Genomic DNA, 15,491 nt, shown 5'->3' with positions numbered 1-15,491 from the left:
CCAAGGATCCTAATATCCCTGGAAATGTGGCTTTCTTTCCACTCCTACTGCTTTTGAACTGGGCTCTTGCTTCCAAACTTACATTCTTTCAATCCGTCGCGTAGGCCTGTATTTCCATCTGATTATCACTGTCAGCAAGGAGCCTTGTGCAGATGAAGACTCCCCAGTTGAGCCCTTCCATAACAATTCCAAAAAGCAGATGGCTGCCATGGCCCAGACCTGTAATTCCAGCTACTCAGGAGGCTGAGGGGGGTGGACTGCTGGAGCCCAGGAATTTGAGACCAGCCTGGGCAGTTTAGCAAGACCCCTGCTTCAAAAAAAAAAAAAAAAGCAAGTTGCAGAATGATGACTATAACATGCTGTCTTCGGGTTAAGAAAAGGAAAATAAGACTTTTTCTTTTTCCTTTCTCTCTCTCTCTCTCTTTCTTTCCTTCCTTCCTTCCTGACAAGGCCTTACTCTGTTGCCCACGTTGGAGTGGCACAATCATAGCTCACTGTAGCCTTGAACTCCTGAGCTCAAGCCATTTTCCCGCCTTGCCTCCCAAGTAGCTGGGCCTACAGGCATGTGCCATCACACCCAGCTAATTTTTTTTTTGAGGGGGTGGTTTATATGAAGCAAATTTATTTACTCAAAACATCTTTAATGTTTGAAAACGCCCAACCTCCCGCAACAACCAAAAACTCCACGAGTTGGAATCTCCCAGTGTGGGTGGCTTGAGAATGCTCAAGGGTATGACTGGAGTAAGGAGCCGAGCGGGGCAGTGGTCACCATACATCAGGGCCACCGCAGGAGAGAAGATGAGGGGTGGGAGGCTGAGAGCCCAGGAGGAAGCAGTGGCTGGTAGGAGACATGGACCCCAAACCCACAACAGAGGGGACCCAGCACAGTCTGGGTGAGGACCTGAGGCACCAGCTGCCCTGCTGTGGCCTCCCTGTGGGGGTCTTGACCCTTCTGAGGTCGCATTTCACACAAATCCACAGGTGAATGGAGCAGTCCAGGCCAGGGGAAGCCTCACCCCAGGATGGGAGAACCTGAGTGGAGGCCGCTGGCCTTGGGGAGTCCAGAACACCCAGATAATTTTTTTTAATTTTTATTATTATTTGTAGAGATGGGCTCTCACTATGTTGCCCAGGCTGGTCTCAAAATTCTGACCTCAAGAAATCCTCTCACCTTGCTTCCCAAAGTGCTGGGATAACAGGATTACCATGCCTGGTGAAAAGATTTCATAGTCATATTTGCTTGGATCTGCATAAAGACTGGAAGAAAACTTTTAAAAAGGTGATAGACAACCTTTGTAAGTTAGTGAAAGTGTGAAGGAAACAAGGAATTGTTTGCTTTTCCTTTTTTATATGATTCTGGTTTTTTTGTGTTTTCACTGTTTGCAAAGAAATTTTAAAAGAGTTTTTGCTTTTGTTTGTGTTTTTTAGTGGTTTTGATGATAAGCCAGGTCTGGAAAGCAGCAGGGCTTCCCAAGAGATCTCGCTCTGTTGCCAGGCTGGAATGCAGTGGCGTGATCTCGGCTCACTGCAACCTCCGCCTCCAGGGTTCAAGCCATTCTCCTGCTTCAGCCTCCCAAGTAGCTGGGATTACAGGTGCGCGCCACCACGCCCAGCTAATTTTTGTATTTTTATCAGAGATGTGATTTCACCATGTTGGCTAGGATGGTCTCTATCTCCTGACCTTGTGATCCACCCGCCTCGGCCTCCCAAAGTGCTGGGATTACAGGCATGAGCCACTGCTCCCGGCCCCCAAAAGACCTTTTAAACCTAAATCTGGTCACGTCCCACTACTAACACACTCCAACAATGTCAAATCATGTTTGGGATAAAATCAAACTTGTTTAGCATGAATAGTAAGGCCACTGCTGACTGGAGCCTACCCTGCTTCTCAGTCTGCCCACCCCGGGGCATGCCAGCTACCCCTCCATTCCTGCCTGCCCCCTCCCCACCTCTCACAACTCCTCACTGTTTTCTAAGAAGATGCAGCCTGGCATCATACTTTCCACCATCTGCCTTCCCCAGAATTTGCCAGAATAAATAAGATTTTCCTTTCTATGTCACACTACACAACAAATTTTAAATATTTGTTATTTGAAGACAGGGTCTTGCTTTGTCACCCAGGCTGCAGTGGCATGATCATAGCCCACCATAGCCTTGATCCCCTGGACTCAAACAATCCTTCTATTTCAGCCTCCCTAGGAGTTGGGACCACAGGCGTGCACCACCACACCTGTCTAATTTTTTAATTTTTATTTTTAGTAGACATGAGGTCTCACTATGTTGCCCAGGCTGCTTGAACTCTTGGGCTCAAGCAATCCACTCGCCTTGCCCTTCCAAAGGGCTGGGATTACAGGTGTGATCCACCATGCCTGGCCAACATTTTTTAAAAATGTCTTTCTACCCTCCCACCTCCCAGTCAGGGACAATAGCATTCTCAGTTGGGGTAGTGTTTGTTGAATGAATGAATAAATGATTTTCAGTGTTAATGAAAATATTTTTAGAATAATAAAATAAACACAGAAGAAAGCTCATTAGATCACTTAAATCTGTGATTTTTTTTAAAAAAAGATATGTGTTTGTTTTAGTAAACAAACAGCAAAATTATGATCAGGATAACGGGGTTATAAGTTTTAGCCGGGGAGCATTTATCTATGTTGATAGATAGGTAAGAATCATCTGTAATTGACATGCTCTTTGTATGCCCACAATGCCACTAACTGGTTTCTCAGGCCCTGGACAGTGTTAGACCTCACTCTTAAGTAAAGAAAGCCCGTTTCCCTTGTTTACACAGTGAATTTACTTAAAGAGAACTGTCTTCATGGGTAAAACAATGGTGGCTTTACTGCTCTTTACACCTAAATTATCACAAAGTGGGAATGAATCTAAATGAGGTCAGTGTTTATGAACATGACATGAATTAATTTCATGAAGATAAGTCACCTTGTGATCTATATGATCAGAAACTAGTTTATTACTTTCTCTATGAAAAAATAACGGTAAAATTTTGTCACTCTATCTTCTGTCTTGCCTTTCAAATTTTTTAAAAACACAATTCTGCAATGACTGAGGAAATTGACTTTTTAAAGAATTTCTACTTTATGTTTTTAAAAAGAAATTTGTAGTCATGAAAATATGAATATGTCACCTGACTTCTCAATAAGATCTTCATTGTAACAACTCAATTAGCTTCTGAAATGGTCTCATCTAGCTAATACCCTGCTTTCTGAGGAAATAATCAATTACTTTTGAACCAGGAAAATCTCTGATAGTAGATCAAAAAAAAAAAAACATACAAACAAACCTGGAACAGGATAAATTAATAGTGCTTTGATTATTCAAAGAACATACATTATTTCAATCCAACAATCAGCTGTTTAAGAGTCCATGCCCCCTTTCTGCAGTTGAACATTAGCTTGCTAAGAGTTTTTTTTTAAAAAAAGTACCATGAACTGATTTAGCTTGCTGCCACATATGAAATGTGGTTCTAATGACAGAATTAATCTTTCGTGAGTTACGAATTCTTTGAAATTAGAATCCAGAAAATTATATGTGGGAGTCACTTCTTCCTTTTCTAATTAAGTGGATAGTATTGTCTTCACTATCCAGCTGGTTTCTCAGAAACCAAAGTTGGCTCCATATAAATATAATTCCATTTTATGGGAAGTAGGTTCTCCCACACCACATGCCTAAGCTTCTTTAGATGTAAATGGCATGGCATGAAGGCTTGTCCTTCCAATCAAAACGTGAAACCAGTCTTTCCAAATGGCTTAATATTTAACTATTAACTATTAAGAGCAACGATTGCCTAAAATAAAAGCCCTTGGCATAATAACCATTTTCACAAAACTAATTCCCTCAAATAGACATGTCCTAATGGACCAATAAAACTTGCCTTGTCGTGTCTGAATGCGGCATTAGCGCCTTTTAGAGCTGGCTATAGTTGGTAATCACTGTTCAGGTGAAAGTGGGGGGTGGGGGAGATTTATAGAATAGTACTTTATACTAAGCTTCCACGGGGCCTTTCATCTGAAGATCTTAAAGCACTTGACAAACACTAATTAATACTCATGATACCCCAGTGAGGGAGGTAAGTATTATTATCCCCATTTCACAGAAGAGATGAGGTTAAGTTGGGTAACCTGGTGAGTCAGGAACAGAATGAAGGGCTCCTAATTCTCAGTCTTGTGCTCATACAACCATTACAAGGGGCTGCCATTGAAAACATAAAAGGAAACACACCTCATTTTCAAATACCCTACGGTGAAAACATCAATTGCAAATGGGATCACAATTAAGCCACCTGGTTTTAACAACAGTAACACCATCTTGTAATCATCAAACTTCATTTTGAAAAAAATAGAAAACAGTATTAAAAGTAGTTTCCTTGAAGTGTAAAATAAAGATTATTTTATCATGGGAGGAGCTATACAGAAATTTATGTTGAATAATTCGATAAGGTGGCCAAAAAGTTGGATTTCACTTTTATCAGATGGTGGGTTAGATTCTTGCACAACTCTAAGCTTTCTGAGGGCAGATCCATCCTTTCAGAGTTTGTGTCCTAGTGTAGGGTGTAAATGGGTACATTACTCAATAAACATTAGTTAAACCAACAAAACCAACTAAATGCCAAGGTGCTGGGGGGCATGTGAAGAGGAATAGGATAAAACTCCACCCTCAGTGGGGCTAGGGAATTAAGAAAAGACATAGAATACAAGAAAGTAATTTTAAAATTAGGGGAGAAGAGCAGGAATGGTCCAAGCATTCAGTGTGAAAACACCAAGGTTCTAGGTTCAAATTGGAACACTAAAGGTTTTGATGAGTTCTCAGAGGCTAAGACCATTGCTTCTGGAAACTGTATTAACTCTGATATGCCATCATGGTGGCTTTTCTTCAGCTAAAGCTAATTGGCTTTCAAACAACCCACTGGGTTTTTTAACTCTTTGTTTAAAATGCTGAATATTATAATAAATACTGTTTGGTCCAAGAGAAGACTTGGAAATAGCTTAGAGATGAGTAGGGAGCCAGCCACACTGGCCTTCTTTGGGTTTCTCCAAAGTCTCTTTGCCTCAGGGTCTTTGCATTCTGAATGGTAGACCATTCAGCCTACCCAGAATGCCTTTCCCCCCCCCCCTCCCCACCTTCTTCACCTGACCAACTCTCACCTAGCCTTTGGATTTCTGCTCAAACATCATTTTTTGACTCTTTAGAATAGTTACAGCTTCTGAGAACTCTTTGCATATTTCCTTCATAATAACTATCTCAGCTTGTAATGAAATATTTGGATTTTTAAAAATTAATGAATTTCCCTCTTCTACTCACTGTCTCTAATTTTAAGAGATCTGTATCTGTTTTGCCTACTATTATAGCTTTAGCACACAGGAGGTCCTTAATAGAAACTTGTGGGATGAATAAACACACATGGTGCTAATTGCTGAGAAACAGGAAAGTAGCAGCATTTGGGGAGAGCTCATACTAAGAGAAAAGCAGCCTCAGTTAGTGGAGAGCAAGGCTGGTACTATCAGCAAGGCCCCAGTGTTGCTACGAGCTGGCTCGCCACTCACAGCTAGGCCATGGTGTTCAACCATTTAACATACGCTATTTCACAGCACAGGATACCAATGTCGTTCAAGGCCGTTCAGTCACTCTGATCTATTAAGACAAAACAAGAATATTGTCCAAGCCACAAAAGCATCCAAACATCCCCTATTCAGGCTGAGTGACTGCTGCTGCTTTGACAATTACAATGTTAGCCTTGCATTGTTCTTCTCACCTGCAATGTAAAAATGTCAATCGTGGAATAGTCCCTCCTTCCTGACAGCAGCCTTGAACCCTCCCTAATATCTCCTAAACATGTCCTAGGCCTATAATAAGATCTTTTCACCATCCTCTTACTGAGATGTCCCATGGTCCCTCCTGATGTGAGGTCTCCCTCATCACAATGAGCCAACAGACCCAATTCCATCAATAAACCAACTTTGTGTCTCTGGCGGTCTTTGATTTGGGGACATGGAAAATACAAAGACTTGTATATAATGAGACAAAAAAGATTGATATACAGCTGTTCAAATATGTCTCCCTTCCCAGAGAATGATTTAGGACTGGGAATGTTTCACTCCAGGAAGTCATTCAATCTGATTTTTAAGATACTATTGAAACACTATATTAATATAGATCTTCCTAAATTATCAGATGATTTAAAAATCTCTTCACACTGAATTTTGGAAAGCAAACAATTATGAATTATTTTCATGGAATAATTTTTAATTTTTTTTATATATTCTTAAATGAAAATGGGTGTATACTCTTTGGAATTGTCAATGTGAGGTAGCCAACTAGAAGAAAACAAGTGTGAAACTTCCAAGGTTAATCTGCAAGGTACATAGACCAATGTGGATAATCAAAGACTGATTAAAGTTCTTATAAGAAACTACTTTTCATGCTTCTTTCAACTGCTTCATGTAGGCTACCACCTCAAGGGGAAACTGCAGTCTATGCTTTCGCTATTGTTTTTTTTTTTTTCCTGTCTATTCAGTTACCTAAAGACCTAATATATTTGGGTTAGAATGAGAATGCATCTTCTCTATCTCTGTAATCTAATTCATTTCTTCCTAACAATTCTAGTTTCAAACTCCACCCTCTGCCTCTTCTTAAGCAACTCACAGCAAATTCATTCAAAGCATTCCCAAAGCCAAGGGCAGATTTTAAATGTTGTTCACAGTCAGCAGGGGCAGTGTATCTCAATCTTTTGTATCTTAGTTTCCTTTGGGGTGACATAAAAATTTTCTGATTTCATCAACTGCTGGGTGTTCCCTGGAGTCTCCACTTGAAGACAATGGCTTTAGATTCTAGTACTCCTTAAGTTGATATATCATAAACCCCCCATCTCACATTAAGAATAATTCATGAAATGAATGAAAGCTTTAGAATGGAGCTTTCATTCAAATTTGATGTCACTCCTCAATATTCTGCTTATTGTTTCAATTTCATTAAATAATCCATGTTTTCTGTTGCCTTATGGATCCGAAGAGAACCTTGGCCAGACCATCTTGGGAACATCCTTACCATGTGTCTCTCATGCTGCCCCCAGTTCTGGTCTAGCATCTGAATTCTTTTACCCACATATTTAACTTTTCTTGCCCATCTCATCTTGCTACTCCTCTTTCTTTCTTTGTGTATATATTGCACTTGAAGCTCAGCTTGTTTGAAACTAAACTCATTATTTGCCCTTTCCCACCTCCAAATTAATCCCTCACTGCCTGCTCTTTTAAATATAGGTCTTTTATTTTATTTAATTTATTTCCATTTTCCTTGCCCCTAACATTAAAGCAATTTTCAAACCCCATCAGTTCTTCCTTCACAGTATCCTTTTTCCATTCCCTCCTTCATTCCCTTGGACTACTCCCAAGTCTGCTGTCTCTGTCTCTCTTTTCTCCATTCCATCCGCCAGAGCATTGCCAAATTAGCCTCTGCTGAATCTTATTTCAATCATGCTATAGCCCTGTTAACAAAATATATATAAATATAAATAAAGACACATCTACCAAATCTAGTTCAGGCTCTTTAGTTTGGAGCTGGGTGGGCTACAGGGCCTCCCCTCACCCCCACAGAGAGTTTTGAAAAAAAAAAGGACAGTTTTTAAGAGTCAGAACCAGAATTCAGAGGCAAGTCTTTCAACTTTAAATCTTCTATAACCTAACTACAAGACTGTGTGACTTCTTGCTAAACTTCATTTCAATATGTTTACATATTTCACTTGTAAAAATAAATGGACCAACACGCAAAACACACACACACACACACACACCCCACTGTAGTACTGGAAGAGCTACATAATAAGTGTGCTTATGAATAACTCATTAAACAAAGACCACCTCTTGACATCCTCTTGTCTTTCCTCTCCATTCCAAGTTTTACCAGCAATGCAAACATTTGATACTACAGCGTTTTTACAAATAGAAGGTTCATGTAGATCCTGCGTTGAGAGAGTATATCGCTCACTTCGTGTATATGTGCTCACTTTGTGTCTCTGTGTCACATTTTGGTAATTCTCACAATATTCAAATTTCAAAGTTTGAAATATTTCAAACATTTTAATTATTACTATATCTGTTTTGTTGATCTGAGAGCAGTGATCTTTGATGTTACTATTGTGATTGTTTTGGGGTGCCATGAGCTACACCTATATGAGACAATGAACTTAATTGATAAATATTGTTTTTGTTCTGACTGCTCCACTGACCATCATTCCCCCATCTCTCCCCCTCCTTGGGCCTCCCTATTCCCTGAGACACAGTGATATTAAAATTAGGCCAATTAATAGCCCCTACAATGACCTCTAAGTATTCAGGTGAAAGGAAGAGGTACAAGTCTCCCACTTTAAGTCAAAAGCTAGAAATAATTAAGCTTCAACGAATGAAGGCTGAGAAGGGTAAGGAAGCTGCAGAAGAAAAACTGACAGCTGGCAGAGTTGGTTTGTGAGGTTTAAGGAATAAAGTTTTCTCCATAACATAAAAGTGCAAAGTGAAGCAGCGAGTGCTGATGGGGAAGCTGCAACAAGCTATCCAGAAGATCTAGCTAAGATCATTGATAAAGGTAGCTATACTAACAAATTTTCAATGGAGACAAAACAGCCTTGGATTGGAAGAAGATGCCATCTAGGACTTTCATAGCTAGAGAGAAGGCAACGCTTGGCTTTAAAACTTAAAAGGAGAGGCTGACTCTCTTGTTAGGGGCTAAGTGACTGGAGACTTTAAGTTGAAGCCAATGCTCATTAATCATTCTGAAAATCCTAGGGTCCTTAGGAATGACACTAAATCTTCTCTACTTGTGCTCTGAAAAGGGGAAAATAAAGTCCAGATGACAGCACATTTGTTTAAAACATGGTTTACTGAATATTTTAAGCCCACTATTAAGAACTACGGCTCAGAAAAACATCGCTTTTTTCCAAACATTACTGCTCATTGACAATATACCTGGTCACTTATGAGCTCCGATAGAGATGTACAAAGAAATTAATGTTGTTTTCATGCCTGTTGAGGTGGTTTGGATCTGTGTCCCCACCCACATCTCATGTTGAATTGTAATTCCCGGTGTTTGAAGCGGAGCCTGATGCAAGGTGATTGGATCATGGAGATGTTTCTCACGAATGGTTTAGCACCATCCCCTTCGTGCTGTTCTGGCGACAGTGAGTGAGTTCTCATGAGATCTCGTTGTTTAAAAGTGTGTGACACGTCTCCCTTTGCTCTTGCTGCTCCTGCCATGTGAGACACCTCTCTCCCCCTTCACCTTCTGCCATTATTGTAAGTTTCCTGAGGCCTCTCCAAGTCATGCAGATGCCAGCAACATATTTCCTGTACAGCCTGCAGAACCCCAAGCCAATTAAACCTCTTTTATGTATAAAATACCTAGTCTCAAGTATTTCTTTAAAGCAATGTGAGAACTGACTAATACATCTGCTAATACTACATCCATTCTACAGCCCATGGATCAAGGAGTATTTTGACTTTCAAGTGTTATTACTTAAGAAATACATTTTGTAAGGCTATAGCTGCCATAGGTAGCAATTCCCCTGATGGACCTGGGCAAAGTTAATTGAAAACCTTCTGGAAAGGATTCACCATTCTAGATGCTATTAAAAACATTCATGATTCTTGGGAGGAGGTCAAAATATCAGTATTTACAGGAGTTTGGAAGAAGCTGATTCCAACCCTCACGGATGACTTTGAGGGGTTCAAGACTTCAGTGGAGGAAGTCACGACAGATGTAGTGGAAATAGCAAGAGAGGTAGAATTAGAAATGGAGCCTGAAGATGTAGTTGTTTTGCTTCAGTCTCATGATGAAACTTGAGTGGATGAGGAGCTGCTTCTTATGAAGGAGCAAATAAAGTGGTTACTTGAGAGGGAATCTACTCCTGATGAAGATCCTGTGGGTATTGTTAAAATGACAACAAAGGATTTAAATATTACATAAATGTTGTTGATAAAGCAGCTGCAGGGCTTGAGAACATTGACTCCAATATTTAAAGAAGTTCGACTGTGGGTAAAATGCTATCAAACAGCATTGCATGCTACAGAGAAATCTTTCATGAAAGGAAGACTCATTTGATGTGGCAAACCTCATTTTTTTTTCATTTTAAGAAATTGCCACAGTCATCTCAACCTTCAGCAACCACCCCCTGATGAGTCAGTGTCCATCAACATGGGGGCAAAACCCTCCACTAGCAAAAAGATTACCATTCACTGAAGGCTCAGATGGTGATGACCATTAGCATTTTTTAGCAATAAAGTATTATAAAATTAAAATATGTTCATTGTTGTTTCAGACATAATGCTATTGTACACTTAGTAGATTATATTATAGTGTAAACGTAACTTTTATATGCACTGGGATACCAAAATATTTGGGTGACTCACTTTATTGAGAGATTAACTTTACTGTGGTGGTCTGGAATGGAACCCACAATATCTTTGAGGTATGCCTGTAGTGAAATATCCCAGCACTGTGTCAGTCAACAATGACAACAGTCATGGGCATTGATGAAGTTCAAGAATTGTGTATTCCATGAACACGCCTTCTGAGCTCCTCTCCTCTTAACAAACCCTCTAGAGGGGTTCCCATGGCGCTTCCTGTTAATGTGGCAAAACAGCATTTCAGCATGGCTGAGGGAGCTCTGACAAAGATGTCCTGAAAGCATTGTCCTGCATGTGCCCTGTTTGGGAAACCTGAGGGAAGCCTAAGGCTACAGTTAATTAGGAATGAATTTGTTAAATCAATGGTTAGGAATAATGGACTTTACTGTTAGCATTTTTTGAAGAACGAATATTAAGATTATGATTATTATCAAGAGTTTTAAAATGACATAATAAAATGTTTGTAAAATTATCTCAAGTGTTAACTGCAAAGTACAAAAGCGTATTGAAGTGTGATCTCAACTTTGTAAGTATAGACACAAATATTTATGGAGATCTGCTTGTGAGATTGAAAGGAAATATGCCAGAATCTTTACAGTGATTATTTCTAGAAATGGGAAAGGATTGCTTTTATATCCCTGTTCTTTTAAAATGTTCCATAAGTAGGTGTTACTCCTAGAATTATAAAAAGCAATATATTTTTCTTTAAAGACTTTATTTATTGGATTTTGTTTGAAGAGTTATACATTTGTATGATTCAAATATTAAAATGCTTTAACAGAGTAAACATTGAGAAGTCTTACTGAGCGTGGAAGCAGGACGTGACTCAGGAGGCAGGACTCAATCAACTTCAGAGGCAGGGCCCAGACACCAGACCAAACTGAGGACTAACTAAAACAGGGAGGAGGCGGGAGCACCTTTCCATAAGACACACCTACCAGTGTGCCATGTCAGTTCACCATTGCCATGGCAACAACCGGAAGTTACCACCCCTTTCCATGGCAACAACCCAACAACCCAAATGTTACCATCCTTTTTCTAGAAATGTCTGCATAATCTGCCCCTTAGTGTGCACATAATTAAAAGTGGGTATAAATATGACTGCAGCACTGCCTCCGAGCAGCTATTCTGGGCACACTGCCTATGGGGTAGGCCTACTCTGCAGGGAGCGGTACTTCTGCTGCTGCTATACACTGTTGGTTCAATAAAAGTTGCTAATACCACTGGCTTGCCCTTGAATTCTTTCCTGGGGGAAACCACGGACCTTCCCAGTCTAAGCCCCAATTTGGGGGCTCACTTGCCCCGCGTCATCACCTCTACTCTGGTTTTCATCTCTTCCACTTCTCTATGAACAGCTACTCATTTAGTTTCCTCTGCATTCTTCCTGAGTTCTTTTTGCAGATATAAGCAAATATGAAAGCATGTTGTTATCCTCTCCCCTTTCTTACACAAAAACAACATTACATACACTGCTTTGCACTTTGTTCTTTTCAGTTCATTTATCCCAGTGGTATTTCCATAAGAGTACATGCATAAAACTTCTTCATTTATTTTCACAGCTGCATAGTAGTCTACTGTGTGGATGTTTCACTGTATTTGTTTCTTCTTTTTGACTATTACCAAAATAATGCCACCGTGAAGAATCTTGTATATACCTCAATTTTTAAAGTTTGCAGATGTCTTTGTAGGATAAATATGTGGAAAGGGGTTTGCGGTTCAAAGGGTGAAGGATGCATTTTTCATTTTGATAATGATTGCCAAATTGCCCTCCATAGCAGCGACACTATTTTACACTCTCATCAGTAATGTTTGTGAGCGTCTGTTTTCCACATCCTTGCCAACATGCGTGTTGTCCAACTTATTTGTTTAATCTAATCTTATAAATTAAAAATGGCTTTATTTGTATTTTTCTTATATGAGGTAGATAAATATCTTTTCACCTATTTAAGAACCATTTGTATTTCTTTTTTTGTTCAGTTCCTTTGCTTATTTTTCTAATGGATCACGGATTCTTGTTTATTTAAAGTCAGGAGATTATCCTTTTGTTAATTGCAAATTCTTTTTTTTCAGTTTATTATTTATATGGTGATATGTGGTAGATACATCAAGTAGTAGGTTTGGGTTTTTTAAAATGAAGTTAAAATTAGGAATCTCTTTAGAGTGGCTCTGACATTTGAGTCATAATTAGAAAGACCTTTCCTACTTAAAGTTTATAAAGGAATTTCCACATTTTTTGTAGCACTTCTATGTCTTCAGTATTGACACTTAGATCTTCAGAGTTTTTCATGATCTACGTTGTGAGAATCCAACTTTAAGTTTCTTGAATAGCTACCTCAGGCCCCAGCACCACCAGGTCATTTTTTAAAAAGCTCTTGATATCACATGTATCTGAGTTTCCACCTTTTTCATATACTTTCTTAAAAGTAATATAATTTTCGGGAAAGAAAGAATGCTGTATGGGAGCTCAAGAAAAGAGCTTCTTCAGATCAACTGCTTGGTGATGAAGAGAATAATAACTTTTTTTTTTCTTTTTTGATGCAAGGTCTTACTCTGTTGTTCGGGCTGGAACGCAGTGGCACAATCATGGCTCACTGCAGCCTCAACTTCCCTGGGCTAGGGTGATTCTCCCAGCTCAGCCTCCTGAGTAGCTGGGACTACAGGTGGGCGCCACCATGCCCGCCCAATTCTTTTGTATTTTTTGTAGAGATGGGGTCCCGCCATGTTGCCCAGGCTGGTCTTGAACTCTGGGGCTCAAGCGATCCACTCTCCTGGCCTCCTTGGCCTCCCAAAGTGCCGGGATTACAGACATGAACCATCAAGCCCAAACAATATTTTTTTTAAACACAGTACATATTAAATTTTTCTACATTTTTTTTGAAAAAAGTAAAGATCACCTAAATTACATTATCACAGACAACACCTTGGCATATAGCTAGTTTTCTTCTATGTAATGTAAATATGTGAAAAACATTTTTCCAAGAAGTTTCCATTAGAAAAAGAAATAGGATAGACATAGTAGGAGGCTGCCAAACTCTCAAATAACAAAGATGGGATCAAGAAACAAGCTTAACACAAATGAGAGTGATTAAAGCCATTTAAATCGCTTAGAGCGGTGGTTCTCAAACTTATCAAAAATCAGAAACACCTGGAGGGTTTGTTCTACCACAGACACCTGGACTCCACCCCAAAGCCAGAAGCAGTAGATCTGGAGCGGGACCTCAAAATTTGCATTTCTAAGGAGTTCCCAGGTGATGCTAATGGCTATGCTGTGGAAGCCACAATTTAGGACCCACCGAATTAGAGTAAAATTTGAGTGCGTGAAGATTCAGATAAAATGACTATGTAAATTTAGGTTGATTTAAGGTCAGCCAGAAATTTATTATTTGGCCCCCATGGAAATGTTTCCAAAAGGTGTTGATCCCCTTCCCACCGAAGGAGATTCAGTGCTCTAACCCTAATTGAGGGCTTCTTGGCTGAGAAAGAATCTTGCCATGTCCTGGGGTGATCCTTGTAATAGGAGTAGATGGAGACGGTGCTGAAATGCCTGCTTTGGTTCAGATCCCCAGAGTTACCTGCAAAGATCCTTTTAAGTTCGACACTCCTGATGTCCATCTTAACTTTTTCTCAAAAATATAAGATGCTCTGATGGCACTTACATTCCAACGCTGAGCGAGGAGACAGCCGGTAAACCTAGAAACCACAAATACATTATCCTTTTGACCATGTGTGCTGTGTGGGGGTATTAGGCAGAGACACCTCACCAGGGCTCTGGTATACTCTTGAACAGCTTCCACTCTGGCTGCTGTGAGGGACAAGGTGAGTCAGGGAGGGTAGAGAGGAGGCTACAGCAAGAATCTGGGTAAAAACCAATGCTGTTGAGACCAGAGTGGAAGCAGTGGAGAAAGACCAAAAAATCCATTTGAGATGTATCTTGAAGGGAGAGCTGAAAGGAGCTGCTGCTGCTTACACTAGGGTGATGGGAGTCAGGGCAGGAGATGGAGAAAAAGCAAGAAGGATATTAAAAACAAGTCCATAGCTGGCCATGTACAAGACAGAATATGATTTTTCAAAAAATAAAAACAAGTGAATTGGATACTTTCAAAAAAATTGGAAACTTCTTCCACATACATAGAGTTGGGGTATGTGGTAGGTCAAAAAATGGGCCCCTCCAAGATATCTACTTCAAATCCCTGGAACTTGGCATTGTGACCTGATTTGGGGTGGGGGCGGGGGGAAGGTCTTTGCAGATTTAATTAAGAATCTTGAAATGAGATCATCCTGGATTATCTGGGTGGGCCTTAATCCAATGACAAGTGTCCTTATGAGAGAGAGAGTCAGAGGGAGACTTCACACAGACACCCAGGCAGAAGAGGAGCAGGCAGTGTGACCACTGCCGCAGATTGGAGTGATGTTGCCTCCGGGACAGCCTGCAGCTGCCAGAAACTGCAGGAGGCAAGGAGCGTCCTCCCAGAGATAGCAGGGTGCAGTGGCATGATCTCGGCTCCCGGCAACCTCCGCCTCCCGGGTTCAAGCGATTCTCCTGCCTCAGCCTCCCAAGTAACTGGGACTACAGGCGTGCACCACTGTGCCCAGCTAATTTTTGCATTTTTAGTAGAGACAGGGTCTCACCTTGTTGGCCAGGCTGGTCTCGAACTCCTGGACTCAGGTGATCCACCTGCCTTGGCCTCCCAAAGTGCTGAGATTACAGGTGTGAGCCACCACCCCTGGCCAGATATTATTTTTTAGGTCTTATATGCCAGTGGGTTTTTCTTTTTCCAAGTCTGAATTTGGCTATAATTGTAAAATATAATTAGTTCTTATTTAATGCCAGCATAACTCTGAGAGGGCAATTTTTCAGTTCTTTTGATCTAGGATTTACCCTACATTCTCAACATTTTCATGCCATTCACCATTTCCTTGCATTTTGCCTCAGCTGTCCTAAATACTAGCCCCCTCCACTTTTTTGTTTTTGCAATTAATAAATGCTGTTTTTTCGGATGCTGAGTTGGTCACTTTGTCTTTGTCATTTCTCTCAGTCACAAAACATATGGTTTTGTTATGGTTGATTATAACTGACTAGCA

The sequence above is a fragment of the Hylobates moloch genome, unplaced genomic scaffold (genome assembly GCF_009828535.3).
Source record: "Hylobates moloch isolate HMO894 unplaced genomic scaffold, HMol_V3 SCAFFOLD_4, whole genome shotgun sequence".
NCBI lineage: Eukaryota > Metazoa > Chordata > Mammalia > Primates > Hylobatidae > Hylobates > Hylobates moloch.
The sequence above is the reverse complement of the archived record's forward strand: the minus strand, read 5'-3'. Positions refer to the sequence as shown.